At 41.4% G+C, this 12013-nt stretch overlaps 1 protein-coding gene across 2 annotated transcripts in view; it reads right to left on the minus strand.

Moving 5' to 3' along the window:
* The window catches only part of GNAS (GNAS complex locus), a 177123-nt gene that overhangs the window by 104061 nt on the left and 61049 nt on the right, over nucleotides 1–12013 (minus strand). The window lies entirely within an intron of this gene.

The following is a 12013-nucleotide window of genomic DNA, read 5'->3' on the forward strand; positions in this document are numbered from 1 at the left end:
AAGAAGAAGAAACGAGGGGCCAAGGGAGGGAGAAATGAGGCAAGACACGTGTCAGGCACTGGGCGCAGTTTTGGGGAAGGAAAATTGCTTCTGCCACATGCACGAGATTTCTGCCCCTGGATTTTCCGTGCTGATTACGCTTGCATTGCATTTTGACGTGCCACATGGAAGATGCAGGGCAGAGTGTTTAACTCCTGCTATTTTCATCCTATTTTTAACCTCTGGTCGTTAGCTGCTTTGAGCTAATATTTATAATTTGCAACGCTTTATGTTACTGTTTTATTGCAACGTTTTGCATTGTTTTTGACTGCTGCTGGTGTGACATTTTCTTCCTTTCAGTTGTAATTTGAACAAAAAATTAAAAGGCTGTGGAGCTGCCTCAGCAAGGCTAGCAGGGACAAGCCGTCTACAAATGCTGAAATGAATATGTCTGCAGTACTGTCCAGGTTATCTACTGGCCTGTGAATTCCTTTGATGCTCATTCCACTGCCACCGTTGTGATCTAATGTTCAATAGAAGGTTAGCAGGGTAGCCTAAACTGACTAGTTGCAAGGCAAGGTGTCGTGAAGGCTTGATTTGATGCCAGGGACTTATACAGTATGTTTAATGCAACCAGGTCCTCTTTTTTTTAGTCAGAACTCGGTATTGAATGTCTAACAATATGAGCCTATTTTTCAAACTAAGGCTACAGTCCTTTACAGGTGAGTAACTTTTCTCACTGCATTTTAATTCCCAGCTTTTGCTTGAAAGCTATTCTTGAGTTATTGCAAAAGTGTGTTTTGCATCTTTCCTATCCAGTTCCCATATAATAAGTAGATGGAGGTAGCATATATGATCTTCAAACGTGATGGCTAAGAGTGTGAGCCATAAACAGAGAGTTCCCAACTTCCCAGTGCCTCCTCAGCTGTGAAATCATTAGGTGGTATTCAGTTGGCACCCGGTTTGTCAAATAGACCTTCTGATCTGCAATGTGAAAATAGTAATACTGGCCTACCTTGGAGGGTTTTATTTATATTTATTTAAAAGTTTCTGTTCTATCTTTCAACCCCATACAGGCCCTTAAGCTGGCAAAACAATCCTAAAACATAAGGAAGGCACCTAAAACCAGACCCATAACTACAACTTTCTGTTACCTGGGTCATCTCATAAAAAAGGCCTCAGGGAAAGAGACTTTTGAACAACAAATACATTGTTTTTAAGGCAGGGGTTGCTGATGGCAGTGCCAGTATGTCCACCAGTAACTTCTATGGTACCTGTGAAAGGCCTCTAAATATCCCCTCAAAACTCCACAATGTGTGAGAAACGGTGTGTTCTTCTTGATCGGTGCCAGATGACACTGGTTTGGCCTACGCAGCCCCACAACGGCCATTTTGTGGCTGTGATAAATAATCATGTATCACTCATCACACACATAAACACACACACACCGCTCTTCATTATATATATATGCTCTCCCTTCACACACATATAGCATGCGTAGGCAAACCAAGGCCCGGGGGCCGGATCCGGCCCAATCGCCTTCTAAATCCGGCCCGTGGACGGTCCGGGAATCAGCGTGTTTTTACATGAGTAGAATGTGTCCTTTCATTTAAAATGCATCTCTGGGTTATTTGTGGGGCCTGCCTGGTGTTTTTACATGAGTAGAATGTGTAGTTTTATTTAAAATGCATCTCTGGGTTATTTGTGGGGCATAGGAATTTGTTCTCCCCCCCCCCCAAAAATAATAGTCCAGCCCCCCCCCCCAAGGTCTGAGGGGCAGTGGACCGGCCTCCTGCTGATAAAGTTTGCTGACCCCTGCATATAGTTTGCAGCAAGCAAAAAACCCCAAAACAGTCTTTCAGCTTAGAGAACCAGAGAAATTAAAACCCTCCTTTGTAGGGTAACAATATCATCATGACCTGCTTTTCCACTGGATAATGCAAACACCGGGAATCTTACGTGTGCAAAGGAAGGGGATTAGTTTTGTTCAAGTTTTATATTGCCCTTTGTCTCCTTTCGAAAACGAAAACAACCCAAGTCCTTGTGGATAAGATTCTGGCCAGTCTTGCAGATATGGAGGGAATGGAGAGTTGCCAGCTCATACCACTTTAGAAAGGAAGGAAAAGTTGCCTGCCACCTTGGGGCTATTTTTAATTCTTGGCCAGCAGACCTTTCCAGAGGTCTTTTTTTTTTTTTTAAAGACATTAAAAAAGACATTTAACTACTTTTTTAAAAAGTTAAATTAGTATTTTCTGACCCTTAATGCAGCACTAGCCTGTCCAAGTCTGATTGGATTAAAAATAATTTGTATTTAGGGGAGAGGGATATTACTAGTTCTTTTTTTTTTTTAAGGAAAGAAACAGAACAGAAACCAAGATCAACCTAGGTTGACCATGCCTGACATTTTTACTATATGCGGTAGGGCAACTAAACGTTGAAATATTTCAGTTAATTGAGGTCAGAAGGTAGAGTGTTTCATTGATTGGCCTAAGTCACCTGGTCTCAGCCATGTGCCTCAGGCATCAGGTTTTGAACCCGCAAACATAAACGGAATAACATTTATAGCAAATATGCTGCAGCAGTTTTTCTCCACTGGCCCTCACCATTGAGCCAGGGGTCACTTTCACTGCCACATCTTCCAAGTGTCTCCTCACTTAGCTAACCTGCTTCCCAACTCTACAATTCTATGATTCTGTGCTAAGATGACTCTCAATGGTGATCGGTAGGGGTGTTGATGTCCTACACATAACTTCCTTGCTTAAGCTCTGCAGCAGCTGACACAAAACCTCAAAATTGCTGACCTTCACCCCTATCCCCATGATCCTTAATGACTATCGCAGGACAAAGGGTAAAATCAGTGTACGTACAGTTTACACACTAATCTTGCCATTCATTATATATCGCAAAAGTGAAGTCGAAGCCAGCCTGTTATGGCCCTCACTCAGTGAGGTACAAATAAGGCATAAATGCAAAGCAAAGAACTTGGAAAGTTTACAGGAATAGAGTTTTGCCCCTTTAAACAAATAATAATAAAAATAAAATACAGAAATGGAAAGTAGGGGCGGGGAGCTGCAGTCTTTGAAATTTTCTTAGTTACTAGCCATAAGAAGTCTGGCTTCACTTTTTAAAATGAGCTGTATTTTCTCACTGGTCAAACTGTTGATGTTCTAGGCGGTTCATGAACATTCTCAGGAAATAAGAGAGTCTGCACAGGGGATGTAGGGACAAGCCCCCTCCCTCGCTTTATGGAATTTATCACACCTACTGAGGTTAAGGCGATGCTTAATCAGAATGGTCTTTCCACTATGCCCATGCATCTGTTCCACCACTGCCATAGCACCACCTCCGAGGAACAGAAGGCAAAGTGGTAGTTTCCTGAGCTGTAACTTGCTTTTTTTTTTTTTAATTTCCTGCCAACGTTGCCACAGCGATGGCAGCAACACCCTCACCAGAGGCATACATCTCTCACGTTTGTCAATTACAATATTTAGACACTTCCTGTTACCTGGGCACCGAAGGTGGTGTATGATAATATATATAAAAAATACAAAATGCAATCAAATAAACAATCAGATGGAGAATAAAAAAAAAACCTTGAAATTCTGGAACAGCTCACCCATCGGCAGCCAGCAAAAGCCATAGTAAATAAATAAGTTTTCCACATGTGCTGGAATTGTACCACTGTTGGTCGGTGTGTGTCTTATTTCTCAGGAGAGACCATTCCAGAGAGTGGGTGCCACTGCAGAGAAGGCGCTCTTACTGTATCTGTGCAGTAAACTGCATACTTATCGATACCATTGATGCAATCCCTGTTTTCATATCACTCAGTTCATTTATTCAAAATATTTCTGTCTTGCCTTTGCCGAATCCCTGTTCTGCCCCAACTCAGCAATGTGTTTGTCATATTGCCCCCTAGTTTCCGCATTTAGAACTGTTTTTAAATTTCTTGTTGTAGATGCTGCGCATCATGCATAGACTTACTGTTCCTATATACCATAGTACAGTATATTTAATCCTCTTTAGACTATTTTGCAGAAGGAAGAAAAGCCACCCATTTGGGCCATCTTCTCTGGAGTTGCCATCAGGATTGCCTGGCCTTGCATTGTATTTTTACCTCACCCATGCCCATCTCTTTTATCTTAGTCAAGATTCAACAATCCATAAACCCTTCTTCTCTCGTTAAGCATTTGATTGCTTGTATTTGTAAGCTGCTTGCTGTTCGACTTTAGTAAACTTATTACAGATGAATTTTCATGAAAAGGTGGGTTGTGTGAGAATTTAGTTGACTGGATAGACAACTTAGAAGAAGGCGGGACGTAGCTCATTGGGACAGCACCTGCCCTCTATCCAGAAGGTCAGATTCAACCCCATGCATCTCCAGACAAGATTGGGACAGACCCTTGCCTGACACCCTAGAACGCTGTTGCCAGCCAGTGTAGAAAATGGACCATTGGTTTGACTCGGTAGAGAGCAGCTTTCAATGTGTTGGTCTTCAGCTGGTGGCCAGATCTAAGGTGGGTCAATAACAGCAGCACTACCACCAAACAAATATATAGTAAAAATAAATAAATTAAAATGATTCACTAACATTCAAATTGGGGCTAATGATGGGCCCAAGGTATGAAAATATTGAAGACTTGTGGCCTAATGTGTTGAGGCCTGAACAACTTATGGTAGCACAGCCAAGACATGATCAACACACTTTAAAAAATGTCTAGATCCAAAACACCCAGCTTCTTCCCATTTCTTCTCAACAGTACCAGAAAAATTGTGGATTCATATATGGGCAGAAACATAAAAAAGAATAATCTATTATGGTATCAGCAATTACCACCATATGTCCTCTTTTTCTAGGACACGTCCTCTCATGGTTATGTAAAATGGGAGTCGTCATAGCGATCCTTAGTTAAAAGTAGAAGTCTGCAAATGTGTCCTCTTTTTTGCTCTTCAAAATATGGCAGCCCTACACAGACTGTTAGGTGACATTATTGGAACACACCAATGGAGTAGTTTTGTCATCCAGCTTTACGATGGGGCAATCTCAAAAGCTCACTAAGATTTAAATTCAGACAAGTAGCTTGAACACAATTTCCTCTAATGTAGACAAAGCTTAGACAGTATTATGTGCTTTGTGGAAAAGGAAACTTGGCAAAACAGATATCATAATATATACTGACAACTGAGTCATTGTTAGGAAAGTGATTGCCTTTGCATGTGATGGCATTGAATTCCATGCCAGATTTGAATTAACCTTGTGTTGAAATTGTCGGGACAAGCTGTGCACCTGCCCCAGGTGCAGAATAAAAATTCTGAGTATTCCCGTAATCTTCTATGCTCGTTCCCCGAGGTTGCACAGCAGCCGGGCAGATGTATTAAAAACACTAACCTCTGTTACTACACTCCTCATTGGCTTTCCGCAGAACCAACGTCTGTACTGTTACATGGAAGGAAAATACATTTTCACTAGAGTTTCTCAAAGCTACATGATCACACATATTTAAACTAGCAGACCCCCCCCACCCCCAATTACTCTTCAAAATGGCAGGGTCACTGATAAATATTTGTTAACATTCAAAGCTTGCAATCCTAAATACACAAGGGAGAAAACCCTATTGGTCATGGTGGGATTTACTTTAAAGTAAACATGTCTAGACCTGCACTGTAAATCATGTTAATTAATAGTCAAGACATGTTAACAGTTGCACAGAGAGCAAATATTTGGTAAAGGGAGCTAGATTTAGCAAGGTGCATATGGTTGCTTCTGGTTACTTTAATAGTTTTAACTGCGTGGGTAACACCTCTGTATCTGTGTATGCCATGATGATGATGATGATAAATTCAGAAGGTCCAGATAGTATAGAATGCACTAGTTAGACTCCTAGTCAACAGCATGCGAGACCTCTAAAACATCTGCACTGGCTGCTCATATTCAACTGATCCATGTTTTGGGTTCTCTTATTGACATACAAAGCTCTGAACAACGTGGGTAGCCTAAGGACTGCCTTATATGCCAGCTTGGTCAATGAGATCCTTTGGAAAAGCACTCTTTATCTGCCTCCCATATTACAGACTGGCCTCAACTAGACATTGGCCGTTAGTGTGGCCAGTCCCATGCTACTTCCATTAAAGTTTCATAAGGCACCCTCATTGTTAACATGTCTTGAACATTCGTGGGGTTTTTTTTATGCCTACTCGGTTTAATTCTTAAAAAATGGCTATCCAGTTATTTGAACGATCATTTTGTCTTGTTTTCAGGCTGTTTTGCTTTATTGTATTCCTATTTACTGCTGTACAGCGCCTCAGTGTTTTATGGTACAAGATGGCAGTACAGTACACTGTTACAAATAAATGATATAAATGATAAATGAATAAATAAATGAATAAATAAAACTTAGTACAGGGCCTGGAACGAGTTCCCACTAGAGCTGCATGATGCCACGCTCTCTTACTTTCCCTCCTCAAAAACCACCTTTTCAGCAATACCTTTGTCATATTTCAGGGATGTTGTGTTAGACTCCAACTCCCATCAGCCTCAGCCAGCAGAGCCAGCCGCCAGGAATGATGGGAGTCGTAGTTCTTTAGGAAAGCAACAGGTTCTTTTAGTGTGTATGTTTGTGTGTACAGACCCATTTATTTCTGTTCCAGACCGGCTGCCAATCATTTCAATTGTGCAATCACATATTCTATAGTGAAATATTTCAGGGTGGTGGTTGTTTGGTTGTTTTAGTCACCAATCGGAGGAGTTGTTTTGGTTGTTTTCTAATACGAGCATCAACATCTCTTGGCCCCTCTCTGATCCCCGCCCCCTCCAAGAAAAGACATAAGGAAGTGGCTCCTCCTTGCGTGGGCGACCTGTCTTTTAGAAGCCAGGCCCTCCTATAGCCCAATAGTTAAGAGAGGCTGCACCCTGGCTCAGATCCCTGTCTGGACTATCTCATGTTTTTTATAACTTCTCCTGGCCTCTAACAGAGACAAATAATAAACGACTGCACTGCGATCGTTCCTAATGAAACTTTGCCACCATCGTGCTTTTAGCCTCCTATATAATAGCAGTTCCATACGCCTTTTTAACCTTATTGGCTCAAAGTCCGCTAATACAGCTCAAAATTTTAACTTGTTTATTTTAAAAAAACAAAAACCAACACACTAACAGTAGAACTCGGATCTGCAAATTGATGAGCATTAGCTGGAGGAAAACAGTGCAGCTATTTTTACATCTGAAATGCCTTTTGTCAAAATAAAATAGGCAGGGGGAGTTACACTGATGTATCCCAGATGAGGATCTGGCACTAGGTCTAGTGCTGGAGTTAGCAAAATTGATGCTAAAATGTTATTTTAGGAACAGTACTCCTTCATCTCTTTTAGGACAGTGTATGTATTTGCCAGAATCTGACAGAATACATTCTAGATGGTAGTATATGGAGAATGCTGGCATTCACACGTGAATGCTAACAATCCAAGTTTAATTTCGCAAATGTTCAAAAACTCATAGATACACACCAGTGAAGCCTGACAGTCACTTAAATGACATTCACATTCAATTTCAATTTTTTTGGTCAACAGACCGTAAACATCAAATATAGAAAGGGGTTATCAAGACAGCCGCAGCAGAGGGAAAATGCCATACACATGCATGGAAATTGTACCTTTTAAAATAAGAGTATAACAAAATCCATGAATATATCAGCAATAGTGAAAAATGTCAAAGATTTTGACTTTGAACTAATCTTCCCTTTAAATAATTGTGGCCCAGTTTTCATGCCAACAGCAAAGAGCTTGGCTATATTTTCTGTAATCTTAGGGTTGGAGGCTGTTGTTAAAATTGAAACGTAGAATTCATCTGACTTCCCAAGTGTAGAGGAAGTGCAGGGGAGATAAATCATGATCTTATATCCTTATAAAAATTACAGCATGGGCGAACATGGGCTAATGTTTCAACTGAGTCGCTTTCACAAGGACAAACTCTCAAGTAGTAAACTGACCTTCTATAACAGCTGATGGGAAAGCATTGAACCTTGCTATTTAAAATACTCCCCTGTATCTAGGAATATTTAATGCAGATAATACATGGAGGGTCGATAGTCACTACTAGGTTGCGGATCGAGTCACACTGGCGACAAAACCCCTTTTGTCAGAGTCAATACATGTTGCAATCTAATAATCTCTCTGAATGCAGCCAGTTCCTTTTCCTAAGCCAAATAGCAGACTATAGGGTAGTAAATAGTCAATGGAGTTGACTTGGTTATTAACAAAGAGCAATCCTAATTATCAAGCAAAGCCAGGGATGTTGTTGTTGTTGTTTAGTCGTTTAGTCATGTCCGACTCTTTGTGACCCCATGGACCAGAGCCAGGAATAGATAGCCCAAATCTACTAAGGATAGATCACCATTTGCCTGGGACCACGCTGTTGGTTCCAAAGAACGAATGTCCACTTCAGTTTGTAAGACTACGTGGTGACAAAACGTATTTCTCAAAAAAGTGGTTTGCTCTGTGAACCCAGACTCATGGTTTGTCTCCTCCAAATAAATCATGTCCACTAAGCCAATAGCAAACCTCGGGTTAAAGCTTGTGGTTTGCTTAAAGGTAAAGGGACCCCTGACCATTAGGTCCAGTCGTGGCCGACTCTGGGGTTGTAGCGCTCATCTTTCTTTATTGGCCGAGGGAGCCAATAAAGCGTACAGCTTCCAGGTCATGTGGCCAGCATGACTAAGCCGCTTCTGGCGAAACCAGAGCAGTGCACGGAAATGCAGTTTACCTTCCCACCATAGTGGTACCTATTTATCTACTTGCACTTTGACGTGCTTTCGAACTGCTAGGTTGGCAGGAGCAGGGACCGAGCAACGGGAGCTCACTCTGTCACGGGGATTCGGACCGCCGACCTTCTGATCGGCAAGTCCTAGGCTCTGTGGTTGCAAGACAAACTCCAAGTCCTGGCTCAGATGTAACACTAAGCTAAACCATGACTTAGCTCTGAGAAATGCAGGAGGAGGAGGACAGGGGGAAGAGCAGAGCAGCCACTGTTTTCCGAATGTGCACCAGCACCCTTGGTTTATCATACTAACCTATAGTTTGCCTTAGGTTTGTGTGCAAACCAAGCCATTATCTGTCAGGTGAAATAGTTATAGCCGAAAGCAGGCTGGACACACATATAACTGCTTGCAAGTATTTCTCCCCGTAGAACAAGTGGTTAGCTCTGGGCTGGGGGAGGGGGAAGTTAGCTGAGTAGATTTAGAAGGGGATCTTAAGCTTTAAGAAGTTTACAAAACATATTAGTAATCTGCCACAGAAGTACTTTACCTAGTACAACCTTACACAGAAGAAAAAAAATGAAGGTGGTACATGGGACAGACCCAGTCAGTATCGATGACGTTTACTGAAATGAATAATGACCCAAACTCATGTACTTCACAATATGGTCAATAAATAAGCCACTAGGATAAGGAGCAAACCTCGCCTTGCATACAGACCAAATCAAAGTCCTGGGTTTTAATGGGCTGCTGATTTGGGGGGAAAGACCTTTCACACAAACATGGTTCTAGAGAAGTGGCCACAGCCTCAGGAAAGCCATCCATCATTACAGAATTCAAAATGGATTGGAAAAAGTACAGCTGCCCATTGTCTCTAAAAACACACACACACACACGTTTTTTGTCCCCCTTCCCCTCTGGCCTAACAGGTTTTGCAGGTTTCATCCGCTTTCTCTGTAAAAAAAGAGACATGTTGTAAATAATTCTTTTGTATATATTCCCTCACTTCCAAATTCCCAACCATTCATTTCCCCTGTTCTGAAACAAGCTGACCAAGTTTGCTCTTGCACACTTCCTGGGATTTATTTATTTTTGTTAAAAAAAGATGTTGTGCACACTGGTGAAGAACTACCTGTGTGCTTGCTCAGTTTGAAAAACAACAATGGAGAGTGCCTATGTAATAACCAAGGGTTTGGGACATGCACACACCAAACAGATACACCCTATCAAGGACCTCTCACAAATGTGGAGAGAAAATGGTTTAGGAATCAAAGGCAGAAGACTTAAGCTGCTCATCTGTAGACACCCTTGCACCAATGTGTGCACAGAAAGAACAGACCTGAGCTACCTATTGTGCGAGAGATAATCCCACCACCACCATATGGGCACAGCCTAGGTCTCTTGAGCCATCCTTTTCATTACTCTATTTTACTATATACTGAGAACGAAATTCGCTTTTCCCAATAACGGACAAACACACACACACACACACACACACACATCAAAAAAGCAAGGAACTAGAAATGGTGCTGTGATTTCTACCAACTTGAAAATCCCACGGTTTGTTATTTATTTACTTTAAGGAGCAGGCTGAAAATAGCCAGTGAAAATATATAAATTCCACAAAGACTTTATGAAAAAGCACAAAGCATGTTGTATGTGATTCACTTGGCAAGCAGCGCGCAAACACACACACACACACACACACACACACACCAACGTTCCAGTCCGCTAACTAGTTAGATCTAACATCCTTTTAAATTTGCCCTTCAATAGCAATATCAATATTATTTTTGTTTAATCTGTTGCCTATTCCAGTCCAAAGCTTATTATGAACTTTCAACCAACCCAATCCTGATGCATTAACATAAAAGCACATTCGGCCACTGCTGAGCTGGCTGGACAGGTCTGGACTTTCTAATCCCTTCATAACTTACTTCTCCTGACAATGCTTACCTTGTGCTTTAGCTGGACCATCTGTTTCCATTACTTCAGTCCACACAGATGCTTGTCTCCCAACTATGCCCTTCAACTCTCTGCATGTCGGAACTGATTCGCAAATAGGATTTCTGTGCAACTGACAAAAATTCAGACCACAGAGATCCACAAATGTTAGCATGAGTTCTAATGCCAGCCAACTAGTGCAGACCCTCCAATTGTCCCTATTTTCCAGGGGCAGTCCCGGATTTACAGAAGCCATCCCGGTTTCTGATTTGATCCCAGAATGTCCCTCTTTTCCTTAGGACGCCCTTATGTTGAAGGGTATGGAGTTATGTGACCCCCAAGCCAAGGAGATAAGTAACTATACAACCTATGGAAGGCATCTGAAGGCAGCCCTGTATAGGGACGTTTTTAAATGTTTAATTATGTTTTTATATATGCTGGAAGCCGACCAGAGTGACTGGGACAACCCAATCAGATGGGCGAGGTATAAATGTTGTTTTTGTTGTTATGGAATAAGATGTCCCCATATTCATCAGATAAATGTTGGAGCTATCTGTCTGCTAGTGTTACTCCTTTCTCTAGTCCAGTAACATGTCTGAGTGGTCACAACAAATGGAAATAATGCATTTGTTACTTTCTCCAATCGTCTGAGGTGGGTTGGAGAACTCTTGGGTCAGTTTAACATATAAAGACTTTACTGGTACAGCTTTTAAGCAATGCTCATGAAAGGCCTATGTAAAACAATCCTGGGCTTGCAAAGATGAGGGGAAATTACGTGGGCTTTGGATACCCACACATTTTTCCAGGGATGATTATTAGACTGTTCAAATACTGAGGAGATCCCAAGGATTGGCCAAAACCAAATCATGCCATTAGTATCTGCTAATTAGGGATGTATTTCCTATAAAACTGCAAGCATAAGAAATGGAATGAAAATTGCATTTGTGTGATGATATTATACTTCCTGGTTACCTAGAGAATCTTAAAAAAATAGGAGAGACATAGGTAAGATGATACCACAAATGTAAGATGTAAGGAGAAGAGCCTGTGAGGCAAAATGGAGATTTCACGAGAGAGCAAAATTTACAGCAAGGTCCAGAGGCCTGCAATTTGTTATATCCAAACTTAAATTGATAGCATTACACACACACACACACACACACACACACACACATATACTGTGGTTACTTTTTTATACACCTTATAATAAACTACACAGTAATGTAATGGCCAAACAATGACCTTTTGTTTTTATGCAAAGGGTTTTGTTTGTTTGTTTTTGTTTGCACGGGCCCATTTTAAGTGTTTGACAGTTGTCGCTCCAGCACATGTCAGAGATGGGG

This window comes from Podarcis pityusensis, assembly GCF_964106645.2.
Source record: "Podarcis pityusensis genome assembly, chromosome: 6".
NCBI classification, from domain to species: domain Eukaryota; kingdom Metazoa; phylum Chordata; class Lepidosauria; order Squamata; family Lacertidae; genus Podarcis; species Podarcis pityusensis.